The sequence below is a fragment of the Somniosus microcephalus genome, chromosome 1, assembly GCF_052327205.1.
Source record: "Somniosus microcephalus isolate GS21.2 chromosome 1, FLI_Smic_1.0, whole genome shotgun sequence".
Lineage (NCBI taxonomy): Eukaryota > Metazoa > Chordata > Chondrichthyes > Squaliformes > Somniosidae > Somniosus > Somniosus microcephalus.
Window position 1 is genome coordinate 201,215,667 of NC_140987.1, and position 27,019 is coordinate 201,242,685.

At 44.2% G+C, this 27,019-nt stretch overlaps 1 long non-coding RNA gene across 6 annotated transcripts in view; it reads left to right on the plus strand.

Moving 5' to 3' along the window:
* The window catches only part of LOC147124550 (uncharacterized), a 244,334-nt gene that overhangs the window by 135,291 nt on the left and 82,024 nt on the right, over nt 1–27,019 (plus strand). The window contains exon 9 of one of the 6 annotated variants that reach the window (XR_015078558.1): nt 13,399–13,492. The exons of the other annotated variants lie outside the window; for them this stretch is intronic. This is a non-coding gene — a long non-coding RNA (uncharacterized LOC147124550). The remainder of the gene's footprint in view (nt 1–13,398; nt 13,493–27,019) is intronic. 6 annotated transcript variants of the gene reach the window in all.

Consider the following 27,019-nt stretch of genomic DNA (forward strand, 5'->3'; position numbering starts at 1 on the left):
AACCACCTCCCCTTGACTTTCAACGGCATTACCATCATCAAATCCCCCACCATCAACATCCTGGGGGTCATCATTGACCAGAAGCTTAACTGGACCAGCCACATAAATACTGTGGCAACAAGAGCAGGTCAGGGGCTGGGTATTCTGTGGCGAGTGTCTCACCTCCTAACTCCCCAAAGCCTTTCCAGCATCTACAAGGCACAAGTCAGGAGTGTGATGGAATACTCTCCACTTGCCTGCATGAGTGCAGCTCCAACGAAGCTCAACACCATCCAGGACAAAACAGCCCGCTTGATTGGCACCCCATCCACCACCTTAAACATTCACTCCCTCCACCATTGGCGTACCATGGCTGCAGTGTGTACCATCTACAAGATGCACTGCAGCAACTCGCCAAGGCTTCTTCGGCAGCACCTCCCAAACCTGCAACCTCTTCCACCTAGAAGGACAAGGGCAGCAGGCGCATGGGAACACCTCCACCTCCAGGTTCCCCTCCAAGTCACACACCACCCTGACTTAGAAGTATATTGCCGATCCTTCATTGTCGCTGGGTCAAAATTCTGGAACTCCCTGCCTAACAGCACTGTGGGAGTACCTTCACCACTCGGACTGCAGCAGTTCAAGAAGGTGGCTCACAACCACCTTCTCAAGGGCAATTAGGGATGGGCAATAAATGCTGGTCTTGCCAGCGACGCCCACATCCCATAAATGAATAAAAAAAGGCATAAGATTTTTTTTTGGTTCCTTTCCCCAGCCACGGGGCACTTAAGCCATTTGTAGCACCTCGTTTTTCCCCTGGCTAAGATCAGCTAACCCAACACAGACAAGGGATCGAAATTGGGGCCTTCTATTATTTGCTCAGTATTACATCAGGCAGTGCTTTTACCCCCTGAAACATTGGGGAGCTTGTTGCATATTTAATAAGAAATAATAAAATATCTGAAATTATGGTGGTTTCTGCAGGGACGCTGTCGGAAGCCCTCTGAGAGGCCCCACAAGTTACGGGTTTCCACATGTGCTGCGCGAAAACCTGGAACTTACGATCTGTCAAGTTTCTCATTCGCATCCGCTGCAGAAACACTTTCGCTGGCAGAACTACTGCCCAGCGAATGCTCCTAAATCCCTTATGCCTGGTAAAAGCAGGCGTGAGGCCTTCTTTTATCAGCGTAAAGGTTAAAATAAATGTTAAAATAATTTTTTTTAATGGTTTAAAATACACATACTTTTAAAATTAGTTTAGGTAAATTTTGGCCCATTTTAAAATGTTTAAGTTTATTTTTCAAAAAATTATTTTTTTATTTTAAATGCTTAATTAAAGGGTCTTTTAATTAACTTTGAACATGTAATTTTTTTTTTAAGTGGTGTGAATTCTTATTTATTTGGGGATTTCTATTAAGCTTATGGGGATTCCGTACGAAAATGGAATCCACATAAGCATAATTGGAATCCCCCTCTTTGATTGATTGACTGGGGCCACGTGATCCCGGGGACGCTTACAAACAGCATGCGCCCTGGGATCCGTGGGCCTTTGCGCAGACGTACATCTGCAGGCCCGAGAAGGGAACTCTCCGTAGCTATGGAGCCAGGAGGTAAGTACGGAAATATTTAGTGGGTCAGAGGCGTACTCCAGAGGTACACCTCCGACTGCAAATTCAGGGCCATTGAAGTTTTACTCCACTGCTTTATAGAAACATAGAAACATAGAAGATAGGAGCAGGAGTAGGCCGTTCGGCCCCTCGAGCCTGTTTCGCCATTTAATGAGATCATGGCTGATCATCCAAATTCAGTGCCCTGTCCCTGCTTTCTCTCCATATCTCTTGATCCCTTTAGCCTTAAGAAATATATCTAACTCCTTCTTGAATATATTTAATGAATTGGCCTCAACTGCCTTGTGTGGTAGAGAATTCCACAGGTTCACCACTCTCTGGGTGAAGAAATTCCTCTTCATCTCAGTCCTAAATGGCCTACCCCTTATCCTTAGACTGTGACTGGTTCTGGACTCCCCCGCCATCAGGAACATCCTTCCTGTATCTAGTCTGTCTAGTCCTGTTAGAATTTTATAAGATTCAATGAGATCCCCTCTCATTCGTCTAAACTCTAGCGAATACTGTATAAGCCCAATCGACCCAATCTTCTCCTCATACGTTTATGACACAATCTGAACTCCTCGATGGTTATTAATTGGTCAGATGCTACAGTTTATTTTATTACCCTATATGTAAATACTGACCAAGATTCTCTCAAATGTGGCTGAAATTTGCTTTCATGTTTTTGTTGATTTTTAGTACAGTCAGATATCAGAAAAGTTTTAGGGAAAAGAAAAGGAATTAATAATGTACTGATAAAAAAATCAAACAGCAAATTATTATTGACAATGAAACTAACTAATGATGAGATGACAAACATTATTTCAAGTAAATTCACAGCATGTTAAAAATAGAAAGTACAGTGATCCCTCGTGATAAGACTTTGGAGTAAACCCAAGTCCCCAAGTTTAAACTTGATCAAAAAGATTTTCACTTTCATAGCAGTAAGTAGAAACATGTTCACTGTGTCTCATTCAATGAGCTAAGACTTCTCAATATGGTGGTCAAACATCACTTGAGAGGTGAAAATCATTTGATATGACCTGGGTATTATTAAAGCACCTTTTATATTTATAGTGGTCACCATGAAAATGAATACACATTTTAATAACAAATATATTTTTTACCGAAGATAAAGACATGTTTTAGTATAAATAGAATGCCTCAATGTTGAATCTGGGTTTAATCCCACACGTAGCAAAGACCTATATAAGTCACTTACAACTTTGTTATTCTTGAAATATGATGACTTCCCTGTACATGGGAATTCAACCCTCGGTGTCCTCTTTTTAAAATTGAAAATACAATATTAAGGCCAAGGGCATAGAGCAGGACACTACCAAGGTTGAAAATAGGAGGTTTGAAAATATGGTTAGGGAACAATAGATTGGGTTTGAAAAACTTGTAGATTGTAAAAGGAAGGCAAGACTGAGGGAGGTAAACTGTCTAGTTTTGAAGTTTTGATAAAGAATGAGTTAGACTGCATCTATACTATACAGTTACAGTCCTAGTTGGTAAATTTTGAATGTTTTGAGAGCCAAAGTGTAAGTGCCGTGTTCTCAAAACACTTAAAACAACTCTGCATACGTTTACTAAATGTCAGTAGCTCCAAGGTGCCCCCCTAAGTACTTTTTAAATTATATTTGAGACCTATTCAAGAGGATCTTACACACTCCTCTCCAGAGTCAAATCAGGACTTGACTGAAGCTATACTGTTACAGGTTTGAGTTTCTCCTTGACAGATCATACCTATCTGCTACAAATTCACTTTCGCTGGTGCAGGGTTGGGTTATTTGCCCACTACTGCCCAGCGTACATCCACCAAACCCTTACGCCTGGTGAAAGCAGGCATAAGACCTTCTCTTACCAGCATAAGGGTCCAAATAAATGTTAATATATATATTTTTTAATGATTTAAACATTTAAAAATCATTAAAATTAGTTTAGGTTATTATTGTCCCATTTAAAAATGTTTCAATTTATTTTTCAAAAAATTAAATTTTTATTTTAGTTAATTTTGAACCTGTGATTATTTATTTTTACTTCAGTGTTGTGAAATGTTATTTATTAGGTGATTTCTATTATGCTTATGGGGAATCTGTACGTAAATGGAATCTCCATAAGCATAATAAGAATACCCCTTTGTGATTGGTTGACTGGGCCCACGTGTTCCCAGGGATGCTTGCGAACTGCATGCGCCCCTGGGATGTGTGGGCCTTTACACAGACATATGCCTGCAGGCCCAGGACCGCAAGAGTTCGAAGCTCCGGAGCCATCAAGTAAGTACAGAATTTTCTTGCGGTTCGGAGGCATACGTGGGCAGCAAGCCTTCGACCGCAATTTCCAGGCCAATATATTTCTATTATGAACTGATTATGGACAGACAACACCTCTGATTAGAACAGGTTTGGTTTCTTTGTCAATGGTTAGAAAATAAAACAAAGAGATTGTTCATTGAGTCTGGATTTCTATCTTTATCGCTTCCCTGTATTTTCATTGAAACTTGAGTTAACAATTCTCTCTTCCAAATTATTTTTGAAGCTTAAGGAAAACGTTTTATACAAAAGCTTGAAAGCTGTGTAAACAGTCAACCTTTGAGCATTTTATGAAGTAAAGATGTCCAATGGCCATACTCACAGTGAGTCAGAGGTCTTGTAAATATAGGAAAGTTATGTCAAGTATTATCAGAGATATTGATTTATCTACACTGAAGGTAGCTCTGGGAACAAGATGCTCTGGGAATAGGGCCCAAGAACTGGAAGTACTGGGATTTGGTCTCAGAGACATGCAACATTTTGAAGGGGTTTGCCAGGATCTGACACCACTGGAAGTGAGGATCTTAGGGGGGAATTTTCTGGGTGGTCAGCGGGCACGATCGGTGGCGGGTTGGGTGAGAATGTGTTTTTTTTTCAGTGAGTTGGGACCCTGCTGTCAACCCACCACCACGCCCCTTTACCAAATATCGGGTCTGTCAGTGCTCAGCAGACCCGACATGCAATGGCGGGGGAGGCAATTCAGGTCATTATGACCTTGTTAACAGAGGATTAACAGCAATTTTGAGCTCACCTTTAGAATTTACCAGCTCGCCAATGGGGTCCACGCTGCTAGGGGATCACGTCTGTTAAGTTGGGCGGGAGTTGAATGGCCATGGAATCATCTCAATACTTGACAGCTTGAAATGTGCTATAAAAGCTCCCATCTCACAGCTGTTTACCCTCCAAGCTCAGAAGCTGTTGCTTACTGCATTTGGAAGACAGATTGAGCTTTATGCAGGTTGCAAGTGTTTGGAGCAAACTCTCTATCCAGTAGCACCTCATTGGAACAACCTCCCTCACCATTGACAGATCGCTTCTGTCATCTCAAGTTCACCTGCCATCTATTCCATCAGTATGGGTACGGTTTATACACTCTCACCTTGGTCCTCAGAATCTGACCACGATCAGCCACAACACCAGCATCACCAGACACACCAGCAGCACCAACAGCCACACCAACCTTCTCCGCAATCACCTGATGCTGCACAGGACACAGGGCATCAGCACCCGACCACATTGCTGCCCGGGACGCCAGGGATAGCCTCATCTTGGCCACATTTACTTCACTTGACGCTGTACACCCTGGCTACCACATAATGCGCCAGGTTGGCACCACCCCACACCAACACCATAAACCGTCCCTACAATGCCCAAGCCATTCCTTTCACACTCATCACTATTGCGGGGGGTGCCGTTACGTCTCACCATTCACTGCAACTCACTAAGCCACTTCCAAAGGTGCACACAAATCTGTCCAAGAACACAAAGTATTGAAAATAAAGATTTCAATGTTTGACAGCACATTAACAGAAACTTCACATGAGCATTGGCTATGTTGTGTTTGTACCGCTATACACAACTACATAAAATAATAAAGCAGCAGAGACTGAGAGTAACTTCAAGTGATCTTTACTGTTTAACTGGAACTTCGGCACTGACTATACAAATCGATACGCGTCTGTTATATACGCTCGCAACTAAGGATGTACATCCGTAAAACAAAGTAATCCCTTCAATGTTGTGTACATTACACTTCCTCCCCTTTTAGTTTAATAGTATATTAATGCAAAATTTCTATAATTAACATACAGAGCCTGTCTTTACAGTAACCTTTTTGTTTTCTTAAAAGTAACAAAATTCAAATTCCAACATAACATTTTATTTTGTCAACCGCCCTTTTACAAGTCAAGTCTCTGGGGAGGCCTCCTCTGCCTCTCTGGGTAACATCTCTCCAGACTCTTTTGCTTTGGGGAATGAGACTGTACAGGTACAGGTGCATCAGGTGAGCTATCAGCACAGGTAGAGCTCTCAGCTGTGGATGAGGCTGGTGCTGATGCTGATGAATCAGGAGTGTCTGTTTCCATGTCAGGTGAGTCTGGGCGAGGTATAAGGGTGTTTTCCACCTGAACATCCAGAATTTAGTCCACATGACGTCTCAAAACGTTCTCTCCCAAATCCACAGTATACATCAGTGGTCCCTCTCTTGTGGATATTGTCCCTGGTTGCCACTTTTCCATCCGGAAATCACGAGCAAGAACTGACTGTCCCACACTGAAGCTTCTTGTTGGCTTAGCATTCAAATGTTTGAACTGTTTGTTCTCTACATCATGACGTACATTCGGTTTAAGAAGGTCCATGCGAGATCTCATGTTCCTGTTCAGAAACATCATCGCTGGAGTCTGATTAGTGGCTGCGTGTACTGCGTGCCGATAAGCAAAGAGGAAATTGTCTATCTTGTGTTGCGGTGGTAGATTCTCGCTGTACATTGCTTTGATGGCCTTCTTGAAAGTATGTACGAATCTTTCTGCCAAGCCATTTGTAGCTGGATGGTACGGGGCAGATGTGTAGTGCTTGATTCCATTTTTCCTCATGAAACATTGGAATTCGTCAGAGACAAATTGTCATCCATGCAGATTTGTTCTGGTAGGCCATTTCTAGCGAACATGGTCCTCAGAAATGAAATGGTCTTTTCAGATGTGGTTAATTTCATTTTGATGACCTCGGGCCATTTGGAATGTGTATCGACTGCAATCAAGAACATGGAGTCCATGAACGGTCCAGCAAAGTCGATGTGCACACATTGCCATGGTGATGAGGGCCATTCCCACGGATGGAGAGGGGATTGTGGTGGTGCATTCTGGACCTTTTGACATCCTGAGCAGCTCTTTGTCAGGTCCTCGATCAGTTTTTCAATTCCCGGCCACCACACGTATCCACGGGCAAGGCTTTTCATCTTTACCGTACCTAAGTGACCTTCATGCAGTTCATCTAGCACTCGGTTACGAAGCTTGGGAGGAATCACAACTCGTGAGCTGCACATCAGTGTTCCCCGACACACTGATAACTGCTCCCTCCTAGCTGAGAATGCTGGAAACAATAAGTCACCCAGCGCTGGCCATCCCTTCACAGTGATGTCATAAACTTTTGACAATGTAGGGTCATTGCGTGTTTTTCTTTCAATGAGGGAGTTTGTCACTGGTAGCTGCTCAACTATTGTTGTGTGAACTACCTCTGCTGAGTCAACTGTTGTAGTTCTCTCTGAGGTCGGCAGTGGTAAACGTGACAAACCATTGGCGTTGCCATGTTGCTTGGTCCCCTTGTATTCAATGTCATACAGGTAAGCCCCTAGGAAGAGTGACCATCGCTGCAACCGTTGTGCCGTCATCACTGGAACGCCCTTCCTTGGGTTGAAGATTGAAACGAGAGGCTGGTGGTCAGTTAACAGTGTAAACTGTTGACCATACAAGTAGTGGTTGAATTTCTTGACTCCCCACACAAGGCTGAGGGCCTCTCGGTCAATCTGTGCATAATTGCTTTCAGCTGTAGTCATTGATCTTGAGGCAAAGGCTATTGGTCTTTCTGAGCCATCTGTGAACTTATGTGGCAACACGGCACCAATGCCATGGGGTGAAGCATAACATGCCAGTCGAATAGGTAAGGATGGGTCAAAGTGAGCTAGCACCTCTTCTGAAGTAATGAGTCTTTTACTCTCTTGAAAAGCTTGTTCACAGCTGTCACTCCACTTTCATTGTGACCCTGTCTGTAGCAGTGCATTTAGTGGGTGTAACACTGTGGATAGGTTGGGCAAGAACTTGTGATAGTAGTTCACCAGTCCAAGATATGACCTCAACTGAGACACATTTTCAGGTGTTGGTGCATTAATCACAGCTTCAATCTTGTCTGGAGACTTGTGTAACCCGTCCTTGTCAATCACATGTCCACAGTATGAGATTTCCTTTTTGAAAAACTCACACTTGTCTCAGTTCGCTCGGAGCCCATACTTCCATAACCTGATGAGCACCTGTTCGAGGTTGGAAAGGTGGTCGTTGTCATTCTTGCCAGTAATGATGATGTCATCAAGATAACACTGAGTACCTGGGATCCCCTGCAGGACTTGGTCCATTGCCCTTTGCCAGATTGCAGGAGCTGATGCTATTCCGAATACCAGCCGATTGTACTGGTAAAGGCCTTTGTGCGTATTTATTGTCAGGTACTTCTTTGATGCATCATCAATTTCCATTTGGAGATAGGCCTGGGCCAAGTCAATCTTTGTGAAGCATTCCCCTCTTGACAGGGAAGCAAAGATGTCCTCAATGCGAGGCAATGGGTACTGTACTGTGTGGACGACTGGGTTAACAGTCACTTTAAAGTCTCCGCAGATGCGCACTTTTCTTGGCTTTCCTGGTTTTGTGCTGGAGGTTTTCTTCATCACTGGAACTATAGGTGTGGCCCATTCACTCCAATCCTCCTTGGACAGGACCCCTAACTGCTCCAAGTTCTCCAGCTCTGCTTCTACTGAAGGGCGAATTGCATAAGGCACTGGTTTGGCCTTGTGGTACTTTGGATTTGCGTTCTCCTCAATCTTAATTTTTGCTTTCATGCCCTTAAGTGTTCCTATTCCCTTCTTGAACACTTCCTGAGAGTCAGAGAGTATTTTTGACAGTCTCACAGGAGTGGCGTTGCTGTCCTCCTTTGCTGACACAAACAGTGCTTGGATGGTGTGCCAATCCAACTGTATTTTCCTGAGCCATTCGCGTCCCAGCAATGGTGGTCCTCCATTTTTCAGTACATAGAGGTTCAATTGCGGTATTTTTTTTTCTTTGTATGTCACTGTCACTTTTATTTTACCTTTGGGGCACACTCTTTGTCCTGTGTATGTCTTTAACAGTACTTTAGTTGGCCTTAGCGGTATGTGTGAAAACAGTCGTTTGTAGTCATGTACAGAGATCACTGTTGAAGCTGAGCCTGTGTCCAACTCCATTTTCAGTCTAACTCCTGCCACTTCTGGAGTAATCCATATTATTCTGTGATCCTCTGTCTCTTTCACACTGTGTAGTTTCACACAAGCCAAATCCTCTGAGTCTGTGTAACTTTTTTTTTATCTGAACTGTTTCCAGTCACGTGGTGTACCTTCTTGTATCTTTCTTTGAAAAGTTTCTTGTTTTCAGTCACTTGATGTACCTTCTTGTTACTCTCTATTGTATCAGTTTTCTGCTTATTTGCTTTGCAGACTCTTTCAATGTGCCCTTGTCTGCCACATTGTCTGCAGTCTTTGTCTTTAAACCAACAGTCATTGTGGTCATGTGACATTTTGCCACAGCGATAACACTTCTTTTCTTGTTTCAGTGACATTTTATTAGTTGAATATTCCTGGGATTTTTGTTGAATTTCTAAAGCGCCACGTGCTGCTGCTTCAATTGATATTGCGATACTCAGAGCCTTCTCCAACGTGAGGTCTTTTTCAGACAGGAGCTTCTTTTGTGTGCTTTCATTTTGCATGCCACGCACAAATCTGTCCCTCAATGCATCTGATAAGCCCACTCCAAATTGGCAATGTTCTGATAATTTGCGCAACTTTGCCAAATATTCAGAAATGCTTTCATTTTTGCTCTGGTTCCGTTTATGGAATTTAAATCTTTCAGCTATGAGCAGTGGTTTGGGGCTTAAATGGTCTTGGAGTGTGTCTGCTATTTGTTTGAATGTTTTGTTTGCTGGCTTTTCAGGGGTTAATAAACTACGTAGCAGCCCATATGTCTTTGCGCCCATAACACTCAGCAAAACAGTGTCTTTCTTTTCTACCTCCACTCCATTAGCCTCACAGTACAACTCCACTCTTTGAATGTAAGTTGCCCAGTCTTCAATGCTGCTATCAAATGCTGCAATAGTGCCATGCAAGACAGTCACTAAGGGATAGGCAAAGGCACATGCAAGACAGTCACTAAGGGAATGCACAAGGGTGATTAGTTGATTTTTTGATGTAATATTGGATAAACTTGGATTGCAAAGTTTGCTTTGTGGTGACTTTTATTTCAGCATTGTGGCCAAGAGGATACTGTGATGGTCAGTAACAGAGGGAAGGTAAGGTGTGGGACAAATGTTGAAAGGGGAATTGGGGTTGTGTTCACTGGTACCACAGGTGGATGATTCAATGATATCCCAGCCAGAAAGGGGCTGTCTGGGTTGCCTCCTTCCTTCCGCTTCTTCCTCTTCTGATTTTTCTTCTCCTGCTTCTTCCTCTTCTGCTTCCACCTCCCCGTGAGCAGCTTGTCCCCTTTGCTGCCTCTGCTTCATCTCCATGTGATATTGCAGCCCAAGGGGGACTGCAACTAGAGCCCCCAGGACTGGGAGCAAGTGGTGTTCTCAGAGGCCTTTCTTTAACATCCAAAGCCTTGCAAGTGTTCAGCAGCACTCCCTGGATGCCGTGCACACTTTAACAGCTTTTTAAAAGTGTTGCACCAAGCAACTACTCCAATAAAATGTAAAGAAAAGTCCAAAAGCAAAAATCGAATCTTACCTGAAAGATGTGTGTGTCCCTTTAAGAAGCGCTGTCAGTGTCTCTCTAGTGCTGTTGCAGCCACGTTCTTCCGTGCGTGGTTTGGAGAGGGCGGTATCCAGAGCGGCGACTTCCAAAATCACAGTCGTGTGTCAATTCAGTGTTGCACATCAATTAACGTCACGATCTGCATATTTACATATGGGCAGCGAGCGCAGGCAACAGCAGCGCTACCGACCTCCCCAAAATGGCAACCGCCACATTCCGCGCTGGAAGCGGGCAGAAGCGAAGTGGCCGCCATTTCTTCAGCAAAACTAGCCTTAACGGCTGGCGCTAGACCTCCAAATTTTGTGGCCAACATCACCCTTTACTGTACTATTAGTGAGTTTTCTGACACACACAGTCTTTAACAAACATAAATTTCTACACACAAACAAAAATGATTTCATAAAATGTTCAAAGGTTGACTCTTTACAAAGGTTTCAAGTTTTCATGTTAAGCCTTAAAAATAGTTCAGAAGAGAAATAATTTTTAATTCCATTTTCAACCACAACAGCGAGCAGTGACAACAACAGAAATCCAGTCTCGATGAACAATCTTTGTTTTCTTTTCTAATGCTAAGCAAAGAAACCACACCTGCTCTAATCAGAGGTGTTGTCTGTCTGTGAGCAGTTCAGAATAGAAATAAAGCTTTTGGTAATAAATTCAAATGCCATCACTTGCCTGAAATAAAGTTTACAGAATTCAATCTTCAGTTTGTGTTTAAAGGTGATGATTTTGTTTTCTCTACCGCCCCATTTTTCAGCATTAAAAATGACTAATTTCCGTCTTCCCACCCAAAACCTGCCTGGTTCCATTTTTGAGTGGTTTTTAAAATAGGCAACCAGCATTTCCTCTGGTAACAGGCCTGAGCCTCATTACTATATGCTAACAGGGGTCCTATGATGTTGATAGGACCTTGATGCTATTTGCGAACCCAAGTGTGCGGCGCCAGTGTTTCACAAGCCCTGTCCACTAACCCCGAGTGTTAAGCAGCCAAACCAAGAGCAGGAGTTGCATGATTGCTCTTCCTGGGCCTCCACAAAAGTCCTCTTGATCATTGTCTTACTATCCAAGCTTTTGAGACAGGCTAAGGCCTCAAATTTAAAATTTTAAGAAAGACAAAAAATCTCACAATGCAGAAGATAAATTTAATCATGTTGTGTGAACATGTTTTTAAATTTTGTTTAAAATCTTATTTTAGAATTAGAGAGTTCAGTTACAGAGAAAAAATATGGTAGACAATTTTTTTAAACAAAATTTTAGACAATTCAATTGATTCAACAACATACTATGGTGAAATGTGTACATATGCTTTTTTCATTATAAAATATTTAAGTGTTTATATAAGCAGTTTCCATTCTAAATGTTGACATAAAAAACATTACAGGAATTAATCACTTGTGGACAGGAAGGCCGCGATTTTACAAATGGATGCGGTTTGGGAGCGGGTCAGCTGGTTTCCGGCTTCCAGTCCTGCCCCCAACTGCATACGGCCCACAGATGTAATTATACATCGATTGGCCTTGTTAAGCCCGTTCTGCAGGCTTGCCGGCCAATTAAGAGGAAGCTGGTCAGATGACGTCGTTTGATGACAGGTCAGCTGCCAGTTTTCTAAAAGGGACCACGCACAACTTTTCTTTGACAGCTCATTTCTCAGTGTTTGACAGCATTGAGGTGCTGCAAACACTGACAGTCACTGTACAAAGGTTCTCCAATGACTCCCTCCATAGGCTAGAACAGATGGCAGCTGCAGGTGAGGTTACAGAAGCGATCTGTCACTGGTGAGAGAGGTTCTCCCAATGAGGTGGGACTAGACAGCCAATTCAAAACTTGTTAACTACAGAAAAGTGTAAATGTATTAAAATGATTTTCCCAACATTTTCTTATCTCTGAAACTCACCAGTGCACCATTGGATCCTTTACACCATTTCTGCAGCTGTCATCAATGCAGAAACACTACAGCAGACTCACAACATGCCACACTTACCTGCCGTGGTGTCTGGACATCGGGGAACCCGAGGCAGAAGCGGCAAAATTGAAAAAGAGTATGTTAACAAGTATCAAGTACCTGTTAACAGCCAGGTAAGTGGCTTTAATCCTCTTCCCGCCGCTAGGTGTCGGGTCCATGCGCAAATCGGGGACCCGGTACTTGGGAAGATTGATTGGAGGCGGTTTGAGAGCGGGTTTCCTACCCGCTGTCAATCTTTGCGATTTTGACAGCGGTCCCACCTCCAATCCCGCACTCTGAAGATTGGCAAAAGTCCGTCCGAAGTGTGTGCCATAGGCAAGATTTTTAATTATATATAGGTACTGATTTCAGTTTAATTTTATCACATTTTATCAACCACAATTTATATGTAGGTACCGATTTCAGTTTAATTTTATCAAACACAATTGCTATACAATTTACTGCCCACTTTTAAGTTTTCAATTTTATTTTGGCATGTTTCAGAGATTAACTTTTTGATAGTTATTATTCCATATATTCAGATAGCAGAATATTGCTGTCACCATGAGGGCATTTGATGATATCATACAATTTGCGTTGCAATGCAGTACAGTCTTGTATCACTGTTGTATTACAGTGCAAGGATATATAACCAAAAGCCATGAACGTCCCCATGTTATGTGCTTGATATTATTCTTCTGTTGTTGTTGTCATAGATGAAAGAAAGACAGAAAGATAGAAAGAAAGAAAGAAAGAAAGAAAGAACTTTCATTTATATAGGTCCTTGGTGCATTTTCAGGACATCTCAAAGTGTTTCACAACTAATGAATTACAGAGGAGTGAGTTATGAGGCTGTAAACTACGTTTGTAGAAGAGATTTGTATGTCACAACAATGAGAGTGAGTGAGGCTTTGTCTATATTACTTTATATACATCTCCTGAACCCCAGTAGGTGATTATAATTTTGAATTCACTCATGTCTCTATTTTTTTCTTACTTTGCACATTTCCTCAGGTGTTACACGTGGGTAATTTTGGTCTAGAGTACATTTATGATGTTTAGCCTGACCCGTGCCTTTAAGGCTACTTCTGTAAGCAGACAAATGCAGGTAATTGTAGCTACTTCTAAACAACTGAGGTCATTCAGAAGGAAATGTTAATGTTTGTAAGGTTCAGCAGTGACTGTCTTTCTACCACTTCTTTTTTAAGATTTTCCTTAGGATGCAACACAAAGTGTGACATCTAAAACCTGACGGACATGTGCTAGATGCAAGGCTTTTCTATATATACTAGCAACTCTTCCATGGCACTGCTCATAGTAAGTCATAGGATGAGTTGTCTAACAAGGACAGGAACTTTATACAACATAAGATCAATTTTGTAAGGGTTACTGGTAGGTAGGTGTGGGTCAGAAAAAATGGGCACACAAGCTCATTTGTCTGATTTTTCTGACCAGCAATTAGGGCTGATAAAATTAGGGCTTGCTAGCAGTGTGCACAATCCCATTAAAATACTTAAATACATTTTTCAATTGTGGGACAGTAAATTTCATTAGTTTCTACATGGCTCTGCTCACAACGGGAGCTTCACCACCAGAATCGCAAAATTGAGGCGAATGCAATATTCTACTGTTAACGTGCTGGTGTGAGTCGTTTTAAGGCTACAAGGTGAAATTGCTTTGCAGTTTTGGAAATGAATGCTTGGGTCAATTTCAGATCAGACTGGTATTCTTTCTCATTTGTATAAAAAGTCTAATTAGTATTAAGTAAACGCAGGCTCAAAGTTCACCCACAATTTGTTTGGTCAAGGAACTGTAGAGACTGGGATATGCTTGTCAGTTTAGATTTGCAGCTCAGAAGCACACAGCATCTGTAGCATGTGACTTCTGGAGTGTGATGTCTGAAGTTTTGATGTACTGCTTTAATATGATAGATAGATAGATAGATAGATAGATAGATAGATAGACAGACAGACAGACAGACAGACAGATAGATAGATAGATAGATAGATAGATAGATAGATAGATAGATTGAACAACAACAGCTTGTGGTTATATAACGCCTTTAATGTAGTAAAACGTCCTAAGGCGCTTCACAGGAGCTTTATAAAAGAAATTTTGACACTGAGCCACATAAGGAGATATTAGGACAGCTTGGTCAAAGAGGTAGATTTTAAGGAGCGTCTTAAAGGAGGAAATAGAGGTAGAGAGGAGGAGAGGTTTAGGGAGGGAATTCCAGAGCTCAGTTACTGAAGGCATAGCCACCAATGGTGGAGTGATTAAAATCAGGGATGCTCAAGAGGCCAGAATTAGAGGAGCGCAGATATCTCAGAGGGTTGTGGGGCTGGAGGAGATTACAGAGATAGGGAGGGGCGAGGCCATGGAGGTATTTGAAAACAAGGATCAGAATTTTAAAATTGAGGCATTGTTGGACCAAGAGCCAATGTAGGTCAGCGAACACAGGGGTGATGGGTGAACGGGACTTGGTGCGAGTTAGGACACGGGCAGCAAAGTTTTGGATGACCTCAAGTTTATGGAGGGTAGAATGTGGGAGGCCAGGCAGGAGTGCATTGGAATAGTCAAGTATAGAGGTAACAAAGACATGGATGAAGCTTTCAGCAGCAGATGAGCTGAGGCAAGGGCGTGGTCAGGCAATGTTCCGGAGGTGGAAATAGGCGGGCTTAGGGATGGCGCAAATGTGTGGTCGGAAGCTCATTTCAGGGTTAAATATGACACCAAGGTTGCAAACACTTTTTCAGCCACAGACAGTTGCCAGGGTGAGGGATGGAGTCGGTATCTAGGGAACACAGAGTCATATAAATTTACGGCACAGAAGGAAGCCAGAGTTTGTGGCGGGGACCGAAGTCAATGGCCGGAATTTTAACGGCGCTGAGAGGGCGGGATCGGAGGTGGGTCAGCTGTCAAAATAGAAAAGACTGACAGCGGGTCAGGAACCCATTGTCAAGCCGCCTCCCAGCGAGTCTCCCAGGTGTCAGTTCTGTCAGCGCTGAACAGACACGACACCAAGTGGCGGGGGAGACAATTTAGATCATTAAGTGCATTGTTCAGAGGCAATTAAGTCTTATTTTAAGCTTACCTTTAGATTTTTAGAGTTTGCCAGCGGCTTCACCGCTGCTTGGAGATCACGTCAGGTGTGGAGGTACCGTGTTAAGAACATAAGGGCCGAAAAATGGAGTCACGTCCCCTTTGGGGTGCTAAATTCGCTGGGGTGCTACTTTTAGCACCCCGGAAAAATTAGCGCCCCCGCGACCAAAATTGAGTGGTAGCGCCCCAAGAGGGAAGCAGGGCGCTACTGGAAGCTGTGAGGGAATATCGCGGCATGACGTGCCGCGGCATTGCAGGCCTCCCTCACCTTCATAAAGGGGCGAGGCCTAGCGCAGCACCACCCGGCGCCCAGCTGGGCCCCCGGGGATTGGGAGTGCCGGCAAAAGAGCCTGGCACTTAAGAGAAGTGCCGGGCTCATGGAGCACAGCTGGCACTCCGCAGGGGGGGCGGGTAAGGAGGCCGGGGATGGGAGCGGAGGCAGGTGCTGGCAGGCGACTAGCAACAAAAATGGCTGCCCAGCACCTCTCCTTTAATTAGCGCCACCCCTGCCGCAAGTAGGCCCCCCGACCCCGTCGGACACAGCGTCCGACAATAAGTCAGGGGGCGCTACCAAAGATCGCGGCCGGGGCGCAAGGGGGGCACTGCACCTGGCGATGACGTCATTGCAGCACCGCAGAGCGCTAATGGTTAGCGCCGCTGCTAACCTCCCGCTGTATTTCACGGGAGACGTTGGCGGTGCTGTGCCCGGGCACTAATGGGAGGCGCAAAGCAACCAAATTTTTCCCCAAGAAATAGGGGCAGGAGTAGGCCATTTGGCCCTTCGAGCCTGCGCCGCCTTTCAATAAGATCATGGCTGATCTTCTACCTCATCTCTACTTTCCTGAGCTATCCTCATATCCTTTGATTCCCTTAATATTCAAAAATCTATCGATGTCTGTCTTGAATATACTCAATGACTGAGCCTACACATCCCTCTGGGGTAGAGAACTCCAAAGATTCACCACCCTCTGAGTGAAGAAATTTCTACTCATCTCAGTCCTAAACTGTGACCCCTCGTTCTAGACTCCCCAGCCAGGGGGAACATCCTCCCTGCATCTACTCTGTCAAGTCCTATAAGAATTTTGTATGTTTCAATGAGATCACCTCTCATTCTTCTAAACTCTAGAGAATATAGGCCTAGTCTAATCAATCTGTCCTCATAGGACAATCCACCCATCCCAGGAACCAATCTGGTGAACCTTCATTGCACTCCCTCTATGGCAAGTATATCCTTCACTTGGGCCCTTTATAATTGCAGTAAGACGTCTTTACTCTTATACTCAAATCCTCTTGTAATATTTGGTCTCCTTACCTAATGATACCCATGGAAATCGACATCCTGGTTCCTGCGACATCTACTTGGATGACGATACCTCGCAAATCGCTGTTAAATACCTTTGTGCTCCTGGTGACATGAATCTCCAGAAACTCCTTGTCCTGCTGTTTCTCTTCAATGGCGTGTAGTGTCTGGCGATTTCTACCTCTAGCATTGACAGTCGGTTTACTCTTCTGTCAGCATGCCTTTGAAAGATGCCCAGTTTTCTTGCAGTAGAAACACTCTGCCTTCACATATGGACAGCTTTGAGCAATGTGTTGTCCCAGGCACCGATTGCACGACTACAATGCACTGTTACTTTAGCCAGTTGCTGAGGCCTTGGGACCCAACTGCCTTTTACTTTTAGCCTGCAGCTGATTCACCTCTGATGACTGGAAATGGTGCAGAACTTTCGGGAGTATCAATCAGTCATATCCATCGACATAGCTGTCTGACAAGCTAAGTCAAAAGTCAAGTTAGGGGTTGTCAAAAATTTACTTCTGATACTTTCATTTTTCAACCCACAAACAAAGCGGTCATGCAAAGCTTGGTCCTGAAAGTTTCCAAAATGTCAGTGAATGGATAGCTTTTTTAAAGCTACAGTGTACTTACTGATACCCTCATCATTTAATTGATCACGTGTTCCAAAACGATAACTTTCAGCAAATTCCAGGTGCTCAGGACTGTAGTGCTGTTCTAACTTGGTTAAGATCTCCTTCAGTGGCATGTCCTTCAGCTTGGCAGGAACAAGCAAATTTTTCAGGGTTTCACTCACCTCAGGGCCTGTTTCAGTCAAAAAAATAGCCCGTTTCATTTTTAAAACCGCCCAGTTACAGTTTACATCATTGGGGACTTCGACGATACTATTCGCTGTGAAAAACATTTCTAGCCACTCCACATATGCTCTGAAAATCACTCGGTCATGATGGAACTCACCTATGCTCCCTATTATTCCCATAGGCGCGGCCATCTGGACTCTGGCAATGTCGACAGTTCATCCACGTGTGCTCGAAATTTACCTTGGATTTTTAAGTTTTTCTGCAAAACAAAGAAGCTCTAACAGTCCCTCCATCGGTTGGCAGGATTATCCTCCAACAAAAATTTCAGCTAGGGAATCAGCAATCGCATCCTTATCGCCAATTCTGTGATATCTTGAGACACAGCATATATATACAACAGCACAACATGGCTTCCGGTAAGAACTGTACTGCATATGGCTTTATTATTATATACATCAGTATTCCACCAGGTGGCACTATTACAATGAGCCCAGTAGATCAAGGCCCTACCTGGTGTACAAGCCACATAGACCAGAAGGTCCCAGATTCGATGCCCAGTCTATGCTGAGTTAGTTGATCTCAGCCAGATAGCAATTGGAGTGCTGAAATAGATCTCAGTCCCCTAGGACTAAGGAGGAGAAAATTCAGCCAAGGTTTACTCCAAACTACTTACCAGTGACCCTTGCTGAAGACTGCATCTGTGTGGATGTCAACTGAGAATAGGATACAATAACTTCTACTATAATGTGATTGAAGGTGTCGTTGACAGTGCTATCAAGCAGCACTTACTCACCAATATCCTGCTCACTATTGCCCAGTTTGGGTTCCGCCAGGGCCACTTGGCTCCAGACCTCATTACAGCCTTGGTCCAAACATGGACAAAAGAGCTGAATTCCAGAGGTGAGGTGAGAGTCACTGCCCTTGACATCAAGGCAGCAATTGACCAAGTGTGGTATCAAGGAGCCCTAGTAAAACTGAAGTCAATGGGAATCGGGGGGGAAACTCTCCACTGGCTGGAGTCATACCGAGCACAAAGGAAGATGGTTGTGGTGGTTGGAAGTCAAACATCACAGCCCCAGGACATCGCTGCAGGATAAGTGCCCTAGGCCTAACCATCTTCAGCTGCTTCATTAATGACCTTCCCTCCATCATAAGGTCAGAAGCGGAGATATTCGCTGATGATTGCACAGTGTTCAGTGCCATTCGCAACTCCTCAGATAATGAAGCAGTCCATGCCTGCATGCAGCAAGACCTGGATGATATTCAGGCTTGGGCTGATAAGTGGCAGATAACATTCGCGCCACACAAGTGCCAGGCAATTACTAACTCCAACAAGCGAGCATCTAACCACTGCCCCTTGGTATTCAATGGCATTGCCATCACCGAATCCCCCACCATCAATATCCTGGGGGTCACCATTGACCAGAAACTTAATTGGACCAGCCACACAAATAATGTGGCAACAAGAGCAGGTCAGAGGCTGGATATTCTGTGGCGAGTGTCTCACCTCCTGACTCCCCAAAGCCTTTCCACCATCTACAAGGCATAAGTAAGGAGTGTGATGGAATACTGTCCACTTGCCTGGATGAGTGCAGCTCCAACAACACTCAAGAAGCTCGGCACCACCACCACCGGCGTACCGTGGCTGCAGTGTGTACCATCTACAAGATGCACTGCAGCAACTCACCAAGGCTTCTTCGGTTGGACCTCCCAAACCCGTGGCCTCTACCACCTAGAAAGACAAGGGCAGCAGGCACATGGGAACACCACCACCTCCAAGTTCCCTTCCAAGTCACTCACTATCCTGACTTAGAAGTATATCACCGTTCCTTCATCATCATTGGGTCAAAATCCTGGAACACCCTCCCTAACTGCACTGTGGGAGTACCTTCGTCACGTGGACTGCAGCGATTCAACAAGATGGCTCACTCCCACTTTCTCAAGGGCAACTAGGAATGGGCATTAAATGTTGGCCTTGCCAGCGATGCCCACGTCCCATGAATGAATAAAAAAAATGTTGAATAGCCTGTCAACACTCATTGTTTAGGCTTACACACAAAGGATAGCTTCTAGGGAAAGCTACAAGAGGGCTGCACGCACCTGTGGAATCATACAGAAGCAAGAGACAGCACCTTCAGGAGGAGAGAAAGGGGCTAAAATTGGAAAAGAGAATGTATGATTTTTGTTGCCGTAAATCTGCCATTTTGCCAATAGTTCTTGCACAAATGGGTTCACTAACCATGTGGTAGGAACTGCTCAATGGAGCTGCTAATTCAAGTTTTTCAAGATTTTTTGAATCAACATGACTCGGGAAAAATAGAGGTGGCAATTAGAAAAACACCATTATTTAGAACAAAGATTCTTATTAGGTGCATCTAGAATCTTGCCTTTTGTGGAGCAGGACTCCAGCACATGCATTTTTGCAGAAGTCAGGGGAGATGTTAAATAATATTTTAGGTTTTTTGTATCTAGCCCATGCTTTGCCAAGGGGATGGATGCTCCTCCTTTCCATTTCCATCAACAGTGTTCTTTTATTACTGCGCTGAAATACCAGACTCTTAATGGTGAAGTACGAGCTTACCATCAGTGATGCAAATTCGCTTCAGTGATACAGGAAACTGTTTTAACTGTTTACCACCAGCAGCAAATCTTTCACACCAAAACGTTGGAAAATCCAACCATTCGCAAAGGTTTATCAGCTCTAAATGGTTCTAATGTTGAAATATTCCAGACATTGAGTATACATGATAATAGATTATTACAATAGGTAATGTTCTTTCAATTTTATTTTATTTTTGAATTGTACAAAGAATTACATGCTTTCTCAGGGCATGTTACAATATAAAATAACAGAGTACATGCTGCTTTGCTGGCTACATGGTAGTTGCAAATATATACATCAAGAGTCCTGTACAGTTTTTCACACTTAGTTGGGACTACTAATTAACAGGGCCAGGGTAATTTCTTATCAGGTGGCTTATGTTGCATGCAGTGGGTCGGTGAGGGAGGCGGTGGCAGGGGGAGGAAATGAGAATGACAGGTGAAATTTTATGGTGAAACTTGAAAGACTGGTGTTTTCGCTGCTTTGGCACAAGAACTGAATATAACCTTACCAACCTGGAATTGCAGTGGGGCTTGGGACAATAATGGACAAAGGAAGTCCCATGTTGGAAACAATGCATACTGGCTGTAGGATACTGCATTCAGCGCTCACTGGAGGCTTTAAACTTTAAATAATGAAACTTAAGAAAAAGCTTAGGTGACCTAATGTATCACTTGACTATTGTATCAGCACTTTTGGGGTTTTAGAAATGTCACAGGCATTCACCAGGCAGTTAGCACAGCTCTGTGCAATGTACCCATAGGTAGAGCTCAATAATCCTCAAATCAACAGCAACAACAACTCACACTTATATAGCACCTTCAACGTTGAAAAACATCCAAAGGTGCTTCACAGCGGTGAATGGAAAAAATAGATGCTGAGCTGAAGAAGGAGATATTGGGAATAGTGTCCAAATGCTTGGGCAAAGAAATGGGATTAAGAAGGGTCTTAAAGGAGATGGGGGAGGTGGAGAGCTGGAGACGTTTGGGAATTCCAGTGTGGGATCTAGGCAGCTGAAACCATGGCCACTGATAGTGTGCACAACAGGCCAGATTCAGAGGGACAGAGGCCGTGAAATTCAGCAACTTAGTGTTATATCTCAAGAGTTTAATAACCTTACTTGTATAACAATTAAAAAAGGTACACAGGAGGCAGAGTTCAGTTAACAGCCAACACCTTCAAGAGAATCTTCTCAACTATATACACTCTATTTCTCATAGTGCATTGCACATCACAACTATGATAAGCTATGTGGGATAATTCAAATACAACATTCAAAATACACAACATCTCCTCCCCTCTTACATTAAATGTACCAATAGAACCATAACATTTTTAAAACATATTATTAAAACATATTATTCTGTCCCAGATAAAGGGTAAGCCTCTGAACTATAAGTTCAAACGTATAGGGGCCCGCCGCTCTCTGGTAGGATACCGGCGGTCAACCTGGCTCTCCAGTTCATTGTCTCTCACAGGTGACGTCAACACAGGTGTAGGCGGCTGAGGTGCCTGTATACAGGTCTCCCTTGCTGATGAGATAGGGGCTGAAGCGGCTGCTTCCTCAGAAGGTGAGCCTCTCGATGTAGAAGGCGGATGACCCACAGCGTCACCCAATGGCAGATAAACTGCTGTTGGTGGTTCAGTGGGTGTTGCTGCACTTCGTAGAAGCTGATCGGTGTGTCTCTTCCAGACAATGTCCTCGGGTATCTGTACGGTGTAGGATACTGGACCAGTCTGTGCAATGACAGTAGCAGGGACCCACTTAGGTCCACCACTGTAGTCCCGTGCCAACACATATTCACCTGGACTGAAAGCTCTGTCTTTGGAGCGTTGTTCACGTCGCTTGATCTGCTTGTCCTGCTGATACTGTACCACGTCTTTCACCTTTGGCGGTTTCAGTAGGTCAAAGTTGGTTCGTAACTCTCTTTTGAGCAGTAGAGTGGCAGGTGATGCTTTTGTGGTCGCATGTGGTGTGTTCCTGTAACTCAACAGGAAACTATTCAGGCACTGATGAAGCGTTCCCTGGCCTTGCGATGCCTTTAGAGAGTGTTTCATGGTCTGAACAAACCTCTCAGCTAGACCATTGGTCGTAGGATGGTATGGTGCAGCCCTGATATATTGTACGCCATTCACCTGCAGGAAGGTAGCCATTTCTTGTGACACCCACTGTGGACCGTTGTCTGAGACAAGTTGTATCGGAGATCCAAATCAGATGAACACCTCACCTAACTTCTCGATGGTCTTCTCAGCAGTGGTGGACCTCATTATAACAACCTCTGGCCACTTACTGTGTGCGTCAACAGCCACCAGGAACATTCTCTCCTTGAATGGACCTGCAAAGTCTACATGAATGCGGTGCCATGCTTCCTCCGGAAAGTCCCAGGGGTGAAGAGGTGCAAGCTGTGGCACATTACGAACTCTCTGACATGAGGAACAGGTTTTAGCTTTGTCCTCAATCTGTCCATCCATACCCGGCCACCAGAAGTAGCTCCTCGCTATTTCTTTCATACAAACCATTCCGCAATGTCCGGAGTGTAGCTGCTGTAACACTGGTTTCCGTAGCGATGGTGGAATAACCACTCTCCTCCCCCACAGCAAACATCCAGACTGCACCGACAGTTCGTTTCTCCTTAAGAGATATGGTTTCAGGTTTGGGTCATCGCTGTCAAGCTTGCCCCTGACGATAATGTCCAGCACTGCAGACAACACTGGGTCATTTCTGGTGTTTCGTCGGACCTGTGTCAAAGTAACAGGCGTGTTCTCCACCTGCCTAAAATAGCAGATGTGCATGCTACGCGTCACAGGCTTGGTGACAGGCAGCGGCAACCTGGAAAGACCGTCGGCATTGCCGTGCAGGTCAGACTTGCGATATCTAATGTCAAATGTGTGTGCAGACAACAGCAGCGCCCACCTTTGCATTCTGCTCGCAGCAAGTGACGGAATCCCTGTATGTGGCCCGAAGATGGTCGTGAGAGGGTGGTGATCTGTTAGTAGGGTGAACTGTCTCCCGTACAAATATTGGTGAAACTTACGAACGCCAAAAACGATGCTCAATGCTTCTCGTTCTATTTGGGCGTAGTTAGTTTCAGTTCTGTTCAAAGTCCTAGATGCGAATGCTATCGGCTTCTCTTCCCCGTTTGGCATGATATGAGAAACGACCGCTCCCACACCATATGATGATGCATCGCAAGCTAACTGTATTGGTAATGAAGGGTTAAAATACGTCAAAGCCTCTGACTTCAGAAGCGTGTCCTTTGCTGTCATGAACGCCTCCTGGCACTTGTTAGTCCATTCCCACTTCTTGTCTTTACATAGCAACCAATGCAGCGGCCTCAGCATCGAGGCTAGGTTCGGTATGAACCGTCCATAGTAGTTCAGTAACCCTACAAAAGAACACAGCTGGCTGATATTTTCAGGTGCTGGGGCATCCACAATTGCCTTGGTCTTGGACGGTGCCTTGTGAAGGCCTGTGGCATTGATCACATGACCGAGGTACTCAACTGATGCCTGAAAAAAATCGCATTTATCCCTGCGAACTCTGAGTCCGTAATCCCTCAGGCTCTGTAGCGTTGCGTCCAAGTTACGCAGATGGTGTTGGTCATCACACCCAGTAACTAAGATATCATCTAAGTAGCACTGGACTCCAGGCAATCCACTAAGGATCTGGTCCATAGCACATTGGAAAAGCGCTGGAGCTGATGTAATTCCGAAAGGAAGTCGACGATATCTAAATAGGCCCTTGTGCGTCACAATAGTCAGCATTTCTCGTGAATGTTCATTCACATGCATTTGCAGGTAGGCTTGACAGAGGTCCATTGTGCTAAACTTCTGGCCCCCAGCAAGTCCTGCAAACAAATCATCAATATGGGGAAGCAAATATTGCTCCACTGACAATACAGGGTTAACAGTTACTTTAAAATCTCCACATATCCTAACTCCACCCCCTTGCTTAAGCACTGGTACGATGGGCGCTGCCCATTCACTCACGCTGACTGCTTCTAGTACTCCGCTTTCAACTAGGGCTTCTAAGTCAGCCTCGACTTTTGGTCTGATGGCATAAGGTACGGGTCGTGCCTTCATGAGCTTGGGTTTGCTATCCTGCTTAATACGAAGCTTCACAGTAATATCTTTCATGCTACCCAGTTCTCCATTAAAGACTTCTGCATGTTTCTTTAAGATGGCGGGTAAGCCTGGATCATTGTGTGACATCATGTAGACTGATAACCATTCTAATTTTATTCTCTCCATCCACGAACATCCCAGCAGGGAGGGGTAGTCTCCTTTAACTACGTAGAGTGGTAACTTCCTAGTTTGACCATTCAACTGAACTGTGACCTCAGTGATACCTCTCACGGTTACTCTTTCACCGGTATATGTCTTTAACGCTATGTTAGCTGGCTAAAGTGGAAGGTGCTTTAATGTCTTTTTGTAGACTGTCTCTGACATAAGAGATACTGCTGCCCCGGTATCGATCTGCATTTGCACAGGCTGCCCCTCTAGCAAGGGTGAGACCCAGTAGCCATGCGAATCCCCAGCTACAGTCAGCACGTTCAGTAATAGTTCCTCCTCTGAAGTGTCACTTGCCTCTGTTTTGTCCTGTTCTACAGAGCGGACATACTTCTTTGTCTTTTGTTTGAATGTTTTTTTTCTCCCTTCCGTCTTTGACGTTTTCTCTGTGTCCTTTTTATTTCTGCATGCGCGCTGAATATGTCCCTTTTTACCACAGCTGTGGCAATCCATGTCCACACACCAGCATGCAGACGCAAGATGCCCCATTTTGCCACAACGGAAGCATGGCCCTTGGCTCTCTGTTCTTACTTTGTGCACTTTTTCTGTTGCACCCAACTGTTGAGCTTCCTTAGCTGCCAATTCCATGGAAATACTGATTTCAATGGCCTTTTGTAGAGTCAGATTACTCTCCGTTAATAGTCTCTTCTGTATGGCTTCAGTTCTCATACCACACACTAGCCTGTCTCTTATAGTATCATTTAACACATCATTAAACTCAGTGTTCTGATAGTCTTTTTAGTGCAGCTACAAACATGGTCACTGTTTCTCCTTCTTCTTGGTTACGCCTGTGGAACCTAAACCTCTCAGCTGTGACTAGGGGTTTAGGTGAAAAATGCCCTTTTAGTATCTCCACAATTTCGCTATATTGTTTAGTCCCTGGTTTATCTGGATGCACTAAAGTACGCAAAAGATTGAAAGTCTTTGGTCCCATCACACTTAACAATGTAAGTACTACTTTATTCCCTCCAATGTCATTTGCTTGTGTGAAGTATTCAAATCGTTCTGTGTATGAGCTCCATTGTTCGACATTCTCATCAAACGGTCCAATGTTACTGATAATTCCAGCCATTTTCCTTCTCTCAGGCTCCTAATTATCATTCACTAAGGATCCTTCCAATGTTGAACTCAACTAAAATCACTATCAGTTATTTAGTGCTTCAATTCACAGATCGTTTCACAGTTGAATAAATGTCCTTCCCGATTTACTCACTGCTTTTCCTCCCCCTCCTCAAGTCGTTAGTACCTTATACGCCGTCTCGTCTTCCCGCCATTTTAAGCTCCTTTATCCTCGAGCCAGCCTCACTTTAATTAACTGTCCACGGCAAAAATAAAAGTTTTAAACACGTAAAACCTGACTATCTTCCGCACAGCAGAGCCACGTACGTTCAGACGTCCTCGTCGCCACTTTTGTTATATCTCAAGAGTTTAATAACCTTACTTGTATAACAATTAAAAAAGGCACACAGGAGGCAGAGTTCAGTTAACAGCCAACACCTTCAAGAGAATCTTCTCAACTATATACACTCTATTTCCCATAGTGCATTGCACATCACAACTACGGTAAGCTATGTGGGATAATTCAAATACAACATTCAAAATACACAAAACTTAGCACCAGATGATAAGGTTGGTTTTGGAGGAAGAATGACAGCTACATTGCTTCTGCCCACTTCTGGTGGGTCCAGCAGTGACCTCCATTTTGGGCAGGTGATGAGGCAGATCATGACATCAATCAATGTGCAATGCTGATTTGACGCACGACCTGACATTTTCGACATCGCCGCTCCATTCAAAGCCCTCTCTAAATCACGAACAGCTGAACATGTGATCAGCAGCAGGAAGGATGCCCCACCAGCACTATTTAAAGGGATCAGCAACAAAGCTTTCTACAGTTATTTAAAGTTGCTGAGGAGACAGGGAGTGTTGCTAAAAGTGGAGAATGCCTTGCTTCTCATTTAAAGGGTTCTACTCACACCACTTGCTCCCAGTCATGGGGGCTCTACTTACAGTCCCCTGTGCGGTCAAGTATGAGAGGGAGATGGAGCGGAGGCAGCGAAGAAGAACATAAGAATTAGGAGCAGGAGTAGTCCATACAGCCCCTCGAGCCTGCTCCACCATTCAATAAGATCATGGCTGATCTTCTACATCAACTCCGCTTTCTTGCATGATCCCGATATCCCTTGATTCCCCTCGAGTCCAAAAATCTATCTATCTCAGCCGTGAATATATTCAACGATTCAGCATCCACAGTCCTTTGGGGTAGAGAATTCCAAAGATTCGCAACCCTCTGAGTGAAGAAATTCCTCGTCATCTCAGTCTTAAATGGCCGACCCCTTATCCTGAGACTATGCCCCCTAGTTCTAGACTCTCCAGCCAAGGGAAACAACCTCTCAGCGTCTACCCTGTCAATCCTCCTCAGAATCGTAGATGTTTCAATGAGATCACCTCTCATTCTTCTAAACTCCAGAGAGTATAGGCCCAATCTACTCAATCTCTCCTCATAGGACAACCTTCCCATCCCAGGAATCAATCTAGTGAACCTTC